The sequence below is a fragment of the Pinus tabuliformis genome, chromosome 1_2 (genome assembly GCF_031772625.1).
Source record: "Pinus tabuliformis cultivar Carrire ecotype Pingquan chromosome 1_2, CPIR1, whole genome shotgun sequence".
NCBI classification, from domain to species: Eukaryota; Viridiplantae; Streptophyta; class Pinopsida; order Pinales; family Pinaceae; genus Pinus; species Pinus tabuliformis.
In genome coordinates, this window is record NC_142298.1 from 422,524,386 (window position 1) to 422,536,986 (window position 12,601).

General features: G+C 42.3%; 1 pseudogene; it reads left to right on the plus strand.

Annotated features, from left to right (window-relative positions):
• Window positions 1-4,433: 4,433 nt before the first annotated feature.
• The window catches only part of LOC149206147 (aspartyl protease family protein 2 pseudogene), a 79,388-nt pseudogene continuing 71,220 nt past the window's right edge, over window positions 4,434-12,601 (plus strand).

The following is a 12,601-nucleotide window of genomic DNA, read 5'->3' on the forward strand; positions in this document are numbered from 1 at the left end:
TGTAAACTGGGATAAACAGAAGATTTTTGGGAAATGATGCAAAAGGGAATTGTTCTACTCATGAAGAGGGACACAATGGGAGTTTCTTCATGATAGGAAAGCATGTCGGGTACACTGTAGAGGTCCTCCAAGATTGTGGACGAGGAGTACAGGGACAGTGACAAAATGTTGTGTAATAGATGCCCCCTAAAGCGTGAAGGTCGAGCTAGAGTGAGGGGTGAAATTATTTACAAGTGGAAGCAGGGAACTGGAGTCCATCATCGGAAAACCTACAAGCAAGCATAGATACATATACATCACTGAAAACTCTGAATAATAATACATGAATCATGGTATGGACATAGCCATCCAGAGAATGATCATGTAAATGGATCCTAGGCATGGGTGCAACCATCCAGCAGAAAGGATCATAACGAAACCAAGGTATGGTCGCAGCCACCCAATAATGAGAAGGATCACATATAACAACTCATGGTATGGTCGTAGCCATCCATCTGAAAGAGACATGTATATCAACATGACCATGTCACATCGCCTTGCAACCTGGACTTGTGTAATATTAGTCGAGGGTCTTGCACTCCAAACGACCCGATCAAAGTACAAATCTTAACATGCGAATGAATGTGTTGAAGTCGAACATGCTAGGAAGTCGCTTGATTACCGGTCAATGATGTGAACCGTTAACAAGCGTGAGAGAAACCACCAATAATGACAATGGCTCTCAAGGTATTGGTAGCACAGTTCACAAAATGTGAATAAAGGAACTAATGTCGAACACCCGTGAAATCACCCGATCGAAAGCCAATGATGTGAACTTGTCATCGAGTGTGAAGAACTTGCCATTAGGGCATGCAAGCTAAAAGGTACTGGAAGGGAGTCTCTCGGCCAGCTTCCTAGATAATGAGCTGAAGTCGACAGGAAGTGACCATGTCGAAGGAGGGCCATGATGTATCCCACATCATTGACATGAGACAAAGGGATGCAAATGATTTCAGATGATACAGAGGATCATGAGTAAGTGTAACTGCAGAAGGACTAACTCTTTGAACATATCGACGACACAATTCCATATTTTGGCAGCTTTTGGATCCATAGGATCGCTAGTCATGATGACGTGGCAGAGATCAAATGGAAGGAAAAAATGAATGGCCAACCCAGGAATTTCATTGATGAAAGGAGGATATCCCAACCCGACACGAAATAGAAAGTGTCATGTTCAAGAGTGAGTTGCCAACACAACTGATAAAATTTCCAATTTTCCCCCACCATTTCTGGTAGGTACCCCAATTATTTTTTATCGCAAGCTTGAAGGGGATAGCATGTGCTCGCATTGTAAGTTCATCCTTTGGACGAATCCAACCTAGTAAGTTTAACGAGCCCTAGGAAGGAGAAGCTCACGTTCATCATGGCGACAAATCCAATGTCGTTTAATGTTTTAACAAGTCTGACAAAGGGGTAACTCAGTATCTTTTTCATGTTTAGAGAGTTTGAAAAAGACATGCAAAAGAAAAATCCACATGGTCCCTTTTCGTACATTTGTGTCTCTCGAGCCCGAAAAGGTAGAAAACGATACTTGAGAGAACCTCTTGACCATTTCAATCAAGGAGTGCCTTTTTCGTAAATAGTTTATCCCAGCCTGAAAAAGGGGTAAACGTGTACTAGGTAAATGATGTTTCGCAGCCTTTAATGAATTCAAAACGACAAGAGCTCGGTAATATTTTTGTGTTTAAAGAGTCAGAAAAGAGCTGAAAGCAGACCCCCCCCCCCCATTTTTATTCTCTTTAATGAGTCAAAAGGGGAAAAATACTCGGCAATATTTTCATTTTGTACAAGTCAAAAAAGAGCTTAAAGGTGACTCATCCTAGAGGAACGAGTGGTATAAAGGATAGTAACTGGTTTTGGCAATGGAGGAACTACTCAAAACATGTAATGGTCAAGAGGCTGGCTAATAAAACCACTCATTGTTGCGGTTCCTCAAGAAAGGATAAAACAACCAAGTGAAAGCATATGATCGACCAAAGATATGGTGGTGATGGAATGAAACAACCAAGGCTCATCTAGCATAAATCAACTTATTAAAATGGCAATCATGAGATGTAAATCGGGCATGGGTTCATTTTTACACAAGCTTGAACCATGGAGAACTATGCTTGAATTTAGTTTCATGTTTACACAAGCTTGAAATGAAAAACTATGGTTGAGATAAGTTTGCATGCCCACAACATAATGACTCAATTCGAGGTACATGCCCCCAAAGATTCATTTCATTCAACTAGGTGAATGGAATGAAGGTTCACTTTCGAGGTCTAGGAAAGATTCGACTGCGATTTTACGAGATCTTAATCAAAGACTCAATTTGGAAAAGGGAGTTGCTTCATTTTTTAACGAGGTTGATATAGGAACAAACTATCCTCGGGCATCTTGATTAATTTTTTAACGAGCTTGACACAAGACAAGGAACTATGCTCACACATATGTTCATGAACTATACGAGAACATGGCTCCTAAGATTCTTCACTAGACGGAAGAAACACTCTCCAGGAGGAATACATGTCATTTGTTACCAAAGATAGATCGGGTTCTAATGCCCCCAATACATAATGTACAATACCACCTGTGTAATCATCAGCAGATGCGGAGATGGAACGGGTAGCCACATACTTGACCTATGGCGGGGAAAGTACTGCTTGCAAATAAGAGTCGATAGGGGACGATGGTTGCAAAGGAGGCACCTGGTGACCAAGGAACGACAGTTGATCAATAGTCACAATTATCCCTTCATGTGGAAAACAAACCACACAGAAAAGTGAAGAAACAAGAGATCCCATGACATAAACATAGTCACGTCCAAGGAGAATATTGAAATCTAAGGGACCTTGGACTACCATCACGTCTATATAGACGGTCTTTCCTCCCAAAGTAATAGGGAACTTCGAAAGGACCCCTAAGGGTTGACTGGTTCCTCTGTTGAAAGCCAACAGATTCTGAGTGACAGGCACAAGATGTGGGGAGCCCAAAGCTTGCCAAGTAGTAGAAGACATGATGCTAACAGACACACCTTCATCTAATATAGTGCCATGTACTACCATATTATAGGCTTGTACTATAATCTAGAAAGGAACATAAGATGGAAGGTGGAGATAAGTCAATGGACTCCAATCGAAAGAGACGACAAAACTACTTGGTGGGGGTATCATATGATTTCCCCCATGCTCCATAGGAATAGGAGAAATACTCTCCTGAAAAACTGGGATGGGAGGGTCACTCTTCGATTCATGAGAATCTGAGGAGATGAGAACAACATGAGCAATATGATCACCATTCTCTTCCAGAACAAAGTGATCAACTGAGGGCAGAGCCAAGTTGACACTCTTTTCGACCAATGGTCAATCGGGAATAGACACAAGAGAGTCATGCTCAAGAAGAGCACGATGGTCAAGAGATGAATCCAAGTCAATCTCTTTACCAACTAGGAGAGGGTTAGAAGAAAGCCTATGATAAGCAACAGGAAGTTGGGGTTGAGGAGTTGTAAGGTTTTCCAAAACTTTGGAAGCTTTATCCATAAGAGGACAAAGGTGAAGAAGATACTCTCCTTCACATAACCTACAGGGGAATTTAATTTTTCCCTTCTTCTTACCATCGCTAGCTGAAGGAGTAGAATCGACATGATCTCCTGAGGTCATTGGGAATGGTTGATCCAGATTTTGATACCATACCTCTAAGACTCTGGGAATGCCAAGACAGTCTCGGAGGAGATGGTCACCCTTACATAGCTTGCATGGGAATCTGACCTTCCATGGAGGATCGGAAGGTTTGTCGACAGGAAGTTCATTTAGAGCAATAGCTGCACGATTGACCTCTCGTTTATCTGACTTCTTATTCTTCATCTTCTTCTTCTTCTTCTTAGCCTCCTAATTACTGGATTTGAAACTTTCACCAGGCGAAGTAGAAGAGGAGGTTGAAGAAATGGGGGAAGAAGGTGAGGGGTCAACCTTAGAATCATCATGATGTGATTCGAATGAAGAAGATGTTTTTACAAGATTCGAGATGCTCGAGACCATTGAGGTCGAAAACAACCAGACAGGTAGACCAATGGTTAACCCAGGAAGGGACAATGTCGCCATATAAGGGGCACTAGCATATCCAAAAGAAGGAAAAGGACTAGGATTCCCATCCTGAGGGGAATCCTTGATTGGTAGACTCTAGAAATGTTGCCATTGGAAACGACCCTAAAGAATCACTAAGGAAGATAACTTTAACCAGGAATATTTCGTGGGTAGTTAATTTTAGGACACTGAAACAAAACTTAGCCTTTTCATATTTTAAGAGTCGAGAAAATGGCAAAAGGAGACTCTAGTCGCTTTCGGAGTTAACGAGCTCGAAAGGAAAAGTGCTTGTTGATATTTTAAATTTAAAGAGTCAAAAAGACCGAAATGACTTCTCAGGATAATCTAGGCAAAAAGGATTACCAGGTAACCGTGAACTTCAAAATACCCCCTGGTGAACCGAGAAGTACGGGCAGGCAATCTCACCGAATGCTATGTTCGGTGTATCACATTTACAAGGTGGTAGACTGAGCTTCCTATGGATAAAGGATTGCAACCTATTGGGGTCTCCCTTTATCTACACGACAGTATAGGCAACACAAGTCCATACTAGCGCTGTCTAGTGCCGAAGCGAACGACAACTACTAGGTTTTAAGATGCTGGAACACGTCTCTAGCCTAGACCTCTAAATGTAAGCGTTAAGTTTCAATGCTTCCTTAGGTTAATTCGATAAATTTTAATGGTTGATCTTGAATTAGGTTTCAATTACAAGGCCCTACCGCTGTCATCTGACAAAACTCCTACATGCAGCTATATGAGAAAAAAGATCTTTGTCTTCAATGAAAGTTAACACTAATTGAGAGATAGGGAACACAAAATCAATGCAACAATCAAAGAATGAAATATTTCTCTAATAAATCTCCTAAATGCACTGAATCTTCCTATAACAACAAAAGAAGTTTCATTTCATTTCCAATGCTTATGATGATGCAATTCTAGCTTCTCAATGATGCTACTAATGTAATATTTTCACTTAAGTAAACTAGAATGATGTTCTTCTTTTCATAAAATGAAAAATGAATCTTCCACATAAAGCACTTGAAAGAAATATTTCCAAATAAGAGAACAAACGAGACTCTTTCACTCATTCGATTGAAAACGAAGCAATGAAGATGTTGCGACTGAAAGAAGGATTAAATGAAGCAACAAATCAGAAACTTGACATAATGATTAAACAAATAAATGAACGGTAATTGACCTAGATGCCCTAGGGTCATAGAAACCATCCAAAAACTCAAAAAATAAATCAATGAAACTTCAAACCAATCAATCAATCAAAAACCAGCAAACAAGGCATTCTAGTCACTTCCGGGCAGAAGAAGAGAGTCTGAGGGTGAAGACACAATGGCACTGGAATGGGAGAAATTCTGATTTTTTCTTAACTCAGAGACTGGAGCGGCTGCCTAACTGACAACTAGTGCTAATCAGCATGACCAACACGACTGACCATACTACAACTAGTGCTAATTGGGTGATTGCCGCCACTAGCCAGGCTACAAATAGCGCTGATCGAGGGATTCAAAGAAAAAATAGAAAAGAACTTCACACAGGGCTAGACTTAACACATCAGAGGGTGAGCTAAACCAAACAAGCACACAAACCAAGCTAATGAATATTTCCATCCAGGGAGAACACAGTCAAAACAAACTGAGAGACAAAAATCAAAAGGGAAAGACACACTGTCTATGATCTAGGGTAAACCCTGATCTTCACCTACAGGAATTAGCGCGACTACCTAACTGAAAAAATGCGCCAAAAGGGGGTCTGCGTGACTGTTTTTGAGAAACTTGCACTGATCAGCGCAACTGTAAGAAAAATAAATGCGCTGACCAAGTATTCAAGGAAAAAAATAAAAAATTTCAAAGGATAAGTCCAGACTCGCCACTGTAAATTTCAGGCTTAGAGCAGTAACCAGGCAAAGCAGACAAGACTAAAGGGAAATGGTGATACTATAAAAGTTCACATGAAACCATAAAATGAAAATCAACCAAATATAAGGATTGGTTCCCTAGTGGAGTCACCAATTTTGGTGCAGGTAAATTCTAAGTGCAAACACAAACAATTCCTCTAGCCCAAGAGAGCGGGTCTAGCCACAAACAAACAATCTATGGAAGATCTCCTTAGGCTAGAATCAAATAAGAGGGCCTACCTCTTAGTACATTATTCCGCTTGGTGACGATCTTGCTTCCTCACTCCAGCTATCTTCCGTTTCCTTCCTTCGAACACCTGAAACAAGTAAACAACAACAAACAACAAACGTGATAACATACAAATTGCATTCAACCTACTTAACAGGTCAAGAAACATTAAGCCATAAATATGTGAGATGACATTTCATGTAGGAAATCAATCGATAGTTGCATCTATATTAGTTCAAGAAGAGATTACAACTGATGTCTTGACGTTGTTGTTCTCCTCCGACATATCCGGGTTCCCACACACTTCTACTAGCATCTCATGGATAGCCCCAACAAAGGTAGTCTCAAGGCTCTTCCCTTTAGTCTTCACACCAAACCAAACTCACAATTCTCCCTTAAACACAAACTAGAAAGCTACAAACTATGGGTAGCTTGTTGATTACTCCAAAATCAAAACTTCAGCCAGAACTTAATTAGGACTAAAAGCTAACTTGTGCTTGGGAAAAAGAGAGGTTTATATAGCTTGGATGGAGGGGAGATGGTTCCTCTTCTCATGGGAGAAGGCCTTATCTCTTGGATTAGTTCCATCCTAATAGGGGAAAGGAGCCCAAACTGACCTCCTCGACTCCATCCAGCCTAACCATTTACCAAACTTCTATTACGAAGCTTCTAGAGCTAGAAGCTTCGGCTCCATATTTAAAAAACTTTCCGAGAGAGGATCAGCGCAACTAAGAAACGACTCAGTTGATCCGATCAACGCTAGGGACAGTTGTAATCCATGCATATCGGTGCGAGGAGGACACGGGTCATTAGCGTCGGTCTTGTAAACTGGGATAAACAGAAGATTTTTGGGAAATGATGCAAAAGGGAATTGTTCTGCTCATGAAGAGGGACACAATGGGAGTTTCTTCATGATAGGAAAGCATGTCAGGTACACTGTAGAGGTCCTCCAGGATCGTGGATGGGGATTACATCGAAAGTGACAAAATGTTGTGTAACATCCACGCACATGGGATGAGAGCCTTCCCTATGTCCAACACAACTATAACTGGGCTCTACACAGCTCGACTGGCCATAAACCTTTTTAGGTGGGCTTGGGATTCCAGCCATTATGTCCCATTGATGTGGCCATACTGTTAGATTCGGTCTTTACATCCCTCCGTCAGAGATCATTTCTCTTATTGCATTTCAGTTTTAGGTGTCTCATACAGTTCATTCATCTGCATTATGTTAGGGGCATGCCATAATCTGATGAAAGGGCCTTGTCACTCATTCCCCTCATGTCTTGTACCTGCTGGCTCAAGTCTTTTCATCAAGGTCCATCAAAATCATTTTCCAATCAATGACAGTCAATGTTTGGTCTTTTGGTGGGCAAAGAGTCATTTTAGTCATTAGGTCTAGGGTTTAGTGAATTCAGTCTTCAAAGTGTCCAATAATGCCAGCAGGCCAGAGGGAGGTTCTAAACAAGTTTTTATTTCAAAAATTTCATCGTCATATTGTTGGACTATGACTTTTCTTCAAAACTCTATTTTGAAGAAAATTCGACATTTCGTCCTTTGTAATAAATTGCCATGTAAATTTCAAAATTTTCAGTTCTTGGATATTTCAGATGCAGCCCTGGTCATCCTTTGCCAAAACTCAATGCCAAACATCCCTGCAAAATTGACAAAAGAGTTTCATCATTTCAGCCAAAAATCAAAGAGGAAACAAGAAGAACAGAGTTGTATTAAAATGAGAAAAGTGCCAAAACTAAAACATAAGAAAGTGGGTTTTTGAGAAACAAAAATCAAACCCATCACTATATAAGATATTTTCATTGTTTGAAACACCCATTGGTATGCCAAGAGATCAATTGAAGTCGACTTAAGTTGGGAAAGAGCGAAGCTGTGTTTTGAAAGCCAAGACTGTGTGTTGGAGTGCGCGCGGCGCATTGGGCCAAGTTTCACCGTGCAATTTACAACCGGCGTGGCGCATCCAGGAGGCACGACGCACTGGGTTTGTGCGCGACGCACAGAGCCGACAGGCCAATTTTATATCACGACTTTCATAAAAAACCAAACAACTCCATTTCTTCTGCTCCAAGTAAGTTTGAGAGTTCTCGCCATTGAATTTCGCTTGTGTTGGGTATTGTTTGGAGGGAAGATTGAAAGTTTAAAGTTTGAAAATGTAAACCCTATATTTATATCAAAATCTGCTCCTCTGGGTTTTGAAATTGGTGTTTTGAAATTGTAATTTTGGTGCCAAACTACTCATATCCCTGCTTCCCATTTTCCCTATCCTAAATCCTACCATTCCTATCATTTTCCCTCTCCCATATCATTTGTAACAAATTCCCAACCCCACATCCCTAAACACAGTCAAATGACTGTTAACACATTTCAAATTTCACTTGACAAACTCCACCATCCACTTTTCCCACTGTCCCATATTCCTCACAGTTCCTTATTGCTCTTTGGCATATTTGGCATTGAAAACAAACACCTATTTCTCATTTTCAAACCAATCAAACATACACTTGTTATACACATTGTAGCACCATGACGAAGACTGATTCATCATATAAACAAGACAATGATTCTACCACAGAGCTTCATGCATCGAGGAGGCCTCGTAAGGGTGGCAGACATGTCAGAGAAGAGCCCACCTCATTGACTCAATTGCAGGCCTGCCCACTTGCCATGGCATGTTTCCAACAACAGTCATGCTTTCAGTATTGTGAGATGATTGCTCAGATTCAGCATCATCAGGAATTGGCTCGGTTATTTGTTTTGCATTTGCATGATGGTCAGGTAACTCTTGCTGGTGTAAATTTCACCTTGACACCAGAGACCATTTCTCAAGCAACAGGAATACCGAATGTAGGTGAGGAGTGGAACAAAAGAATGCAGGTGGAAAGAGTACATTATGAACCATATATCAGGCCTAGCTATGTGAGACAGCTCAGCAGGGTGTTCCCATTCCAGTTTTTGAAAGAATCCTATGCGCCGTTGATGAGACTCATTATCAGATACTTTAGTTGTGAGGGCCGCTTCTCACACCTCTATGCATACCATATCAGATTGTTGATGCATTTCACGAGAGTGAAGATGATGAACATTCCATATTTCATGTGTCGAAACATCGAGAGGATGACTACCCTTGTGCAAAAGAAGACTCCTGAACAACAGTACAACAGCATTTATCACTATGCGCTCATCAAGATCATTGTCGTGCATCAGCTTGGTTTGCAGGGTATCACATGGGAAGACTTCACTTCCCGTGAGTTCTTCACAGCTTCAGCAGCTCATCAGGAGGTTGTCCATGATGTGATTGAACCTTCACATCAGTATGGAGGTCAGAAGGCAGAGACTACTAGTGTGTCGACATATGTCACCTATCAGAGAGGCACGAGGGGATTGTTTGTAGCAGCCCAACGAGTACTATCTCCACCTGGGGTGGAACGGGTCTTGTTGCCGACATCAACAGCACAGGTACAGGACAGAGGCAAGAATCCTATGCAGGATGAGGGCCCTTCAGGAGGCCAAGACACTGATTTCATCCTCATCGATGATGATGTGAGCTCTCCTAGCTCAAAGCTGAGGGAGATTATTCAGGAGCAGAAGGCCGAGATAGATGTATTGACCGACAAGTTGCAGAGAGCTCAATGGGTCATAAACTATTTGGAGCAGCGAAACAAACAACTGGAGGATCAGCATACAGTCATGGAGTTACAAAACATTCGGCAAAACCGCCAAGCTGCCCAAAGGAGGAGGATAGAGTTCACTCCATTGGAGCAGGAGATAGAGGCTGATCGAGAGACTTGGCTCGAGAGGGTCAACATTCATCTTGAGAAGCTGTTGGCGAAGGAAAACAAAGACAAGGACATGCTCAGGCACATGAAAAATCATTATTGGGCACGAACTCATGTTTGCAACGCAAGGATCAAAATCCTGAAGGCAAGACTAAGGAGAGCAATAAAACGATGCAAAAGGCATGATAGGCTCCAAATCTTGTGTTAGGGTCCCACCCTAACCCCCTTATTTATGTCATGGGATCACGTCATAGTCAAGAGTCAATAAAGCCCATATTAATATTTGTAAATGGTTAACCCGCAATTAATGACGGGACCACAGTTAGTTGCAAATGGGCCGTAGTATTAGATAGATGGTATTAATAAAACCCACGGTATTGGCCCGTGGTATTGCATGTATGAGTCATATATAAAGGATAGAGACTCCCTGCGAGGAGCATCGTGTGTTATTTTGTAGTCGAGCTCTGCTCTATTGGAGGTTGCCCCATCGAAGAGGCAAGTGAACATTACTCTCTGAATAATAAAATCCTTGCTATTCTATGTTCTGGGTATCTTTTCTTCGCATACTCTGTATTTGGGTATAATTTTGCAGGTTAAGAGCATAACAAGTGGTATCAAATCACTTTCCAGGGCCGGTGGGATCTCCAATTCTTAGCAAAAAAAAATTTCGGCTAGAGACGTGTTCCAGCGTCTTTAAACCACGAGATCTGTCGTTGAGCGCATAAACCTGCAGATTTGGGGAGGCATGCACGCAGGAAATACAAGAGGTGGTCACGTCTGTTGGACTCCCTTGTAACCCCTGTGGGTGCCCCTTCGAGTAGTAGCGCATTAGACAGAACCGTGCACGGACTGTCTTCCACGTACCCTTTGGGTATATCGGAAGCCCCCTAGGCTCCCTTGAAACCTCGCCATAGATAAACCGTCGGCCGTATTGTGGCTACAGTACACCGAGTACAGCACTCGGAGAGATTACTCGCCCGTACGATATGGTAGTCGGGTTGTACGACTAAGGGTATGGTAGATCCTCCTTAGTTAGAGCCCTGAAACATTGGGCCGAATACTACTGCCAGACCCTTATGTATATTGCGATCTGTAGCACCTGACACTCCTCAAGACCATAGTTCCCTTTTCTATCGGGGGATCGCACATCATCTATATCAGATCCGCTTGTGCAAAGGAGTGCAGTAGCAGCAGCAGACATCAGTCCCGCAGTCTCAAGTTCACAGATCAGTCATTCTGATCTATTCGATCCAGCCGATCCGCAGCAGCAGTCTGTTCCGCAGCCCAGAGCTATCCGATCCGCCATTCAGATCTCTCAGATCCACCAGATCGGAGTTGTTGTGAAGGGTTCCTATACCGGGGTATAATTTTCGCAGGACTTTTGGCCGCATTGACATTTTGAGGATTTGGCGACTGCAGTATTGATCAGGAAGGAGTAAAACTCCGTTAGGAGTTTTCAAAAAAAAAAAAAAGAGTCTGAGATCTTCCGAGGTGCTTATTGGTGATCTAGCCCATCAGAATCAGGATGACGAGCTGAGCACGGTGGTACCATTCAATTATTAGTGAAAAATTTTTCGGCGGTCCCAATTGTTCATCAGGTTGGTGTATGGTAGAAACTAGAGCCCAAGCGATGGCCAATGAAAGGATGGACAAACTTGAAGAATCCATGCAAACCCTCAACAATCAGCTTAATGGACTATGTATCCAAGTCCAGCAATTAATCCCGAAGGGCAAGGAGCAAGCCCATGAGGAGGCGTATAATGGCCATGAATACAATGAGGGTGAGTCTAGCCACTCTCCTCACGTCTGGCACACCCACCAACCACCCAGTCAACGACCTCCCAAGTTGGATATGCATAAATTTGACGGTTCACACCCGTCAGCATGGATAGCACAAATGGACCAGTATTTCAAACTGAATCGTATCTTAGATGATGTGACTCAGCTTATGTTGGGGAGCATGTACTTGGACAATGAAAGGTGGCAATGGTGGGAATGGCATCAACGTTGCAATGGACCTTTTAAGACTTGGAACCAATTTTAAAAAGCTCTTCAAAGCTGCTTTGAACAGGAGGACTCTTTTTTGGGTCGTCTTACTAAGCTCCGACAGACAGGTACAGTGGATGAATATATTACAGCTTTTGAAGCCTTAGCCTTCTGCACTTGGGGTCTCTCAGATGTGTTCTACACGGAATGTTTTATCAGCAGTCTTAAAGAAGCCATCAAAGCTTAAGTCTTACTGCACCACCCTCCCACATGGACAGAGGCTTGCAAGGTAGCTCGTAACGTGGAACGTGCATTAGCAGCCCAATACAGTCGCCCAAATTTCTACACTAAAGGTTGCCCCCCACAAGCTCACAACACGACTCAAACACTTAAGGTCCAAAAGGTGTCACCTGCGGAAATGGCCGAAAGACGAAAGCAAGGACTATGTTACTACTGTGATGAAAAATACTCCCCAGGTCATAAATGCAAGGAGCCTAAATTTTTTCAAATAGATGCCACTGACTACAGCTCAACAGAAGAAGATCCACCACTTGAGGAACATGAGGCGCTAGAAGAAGACA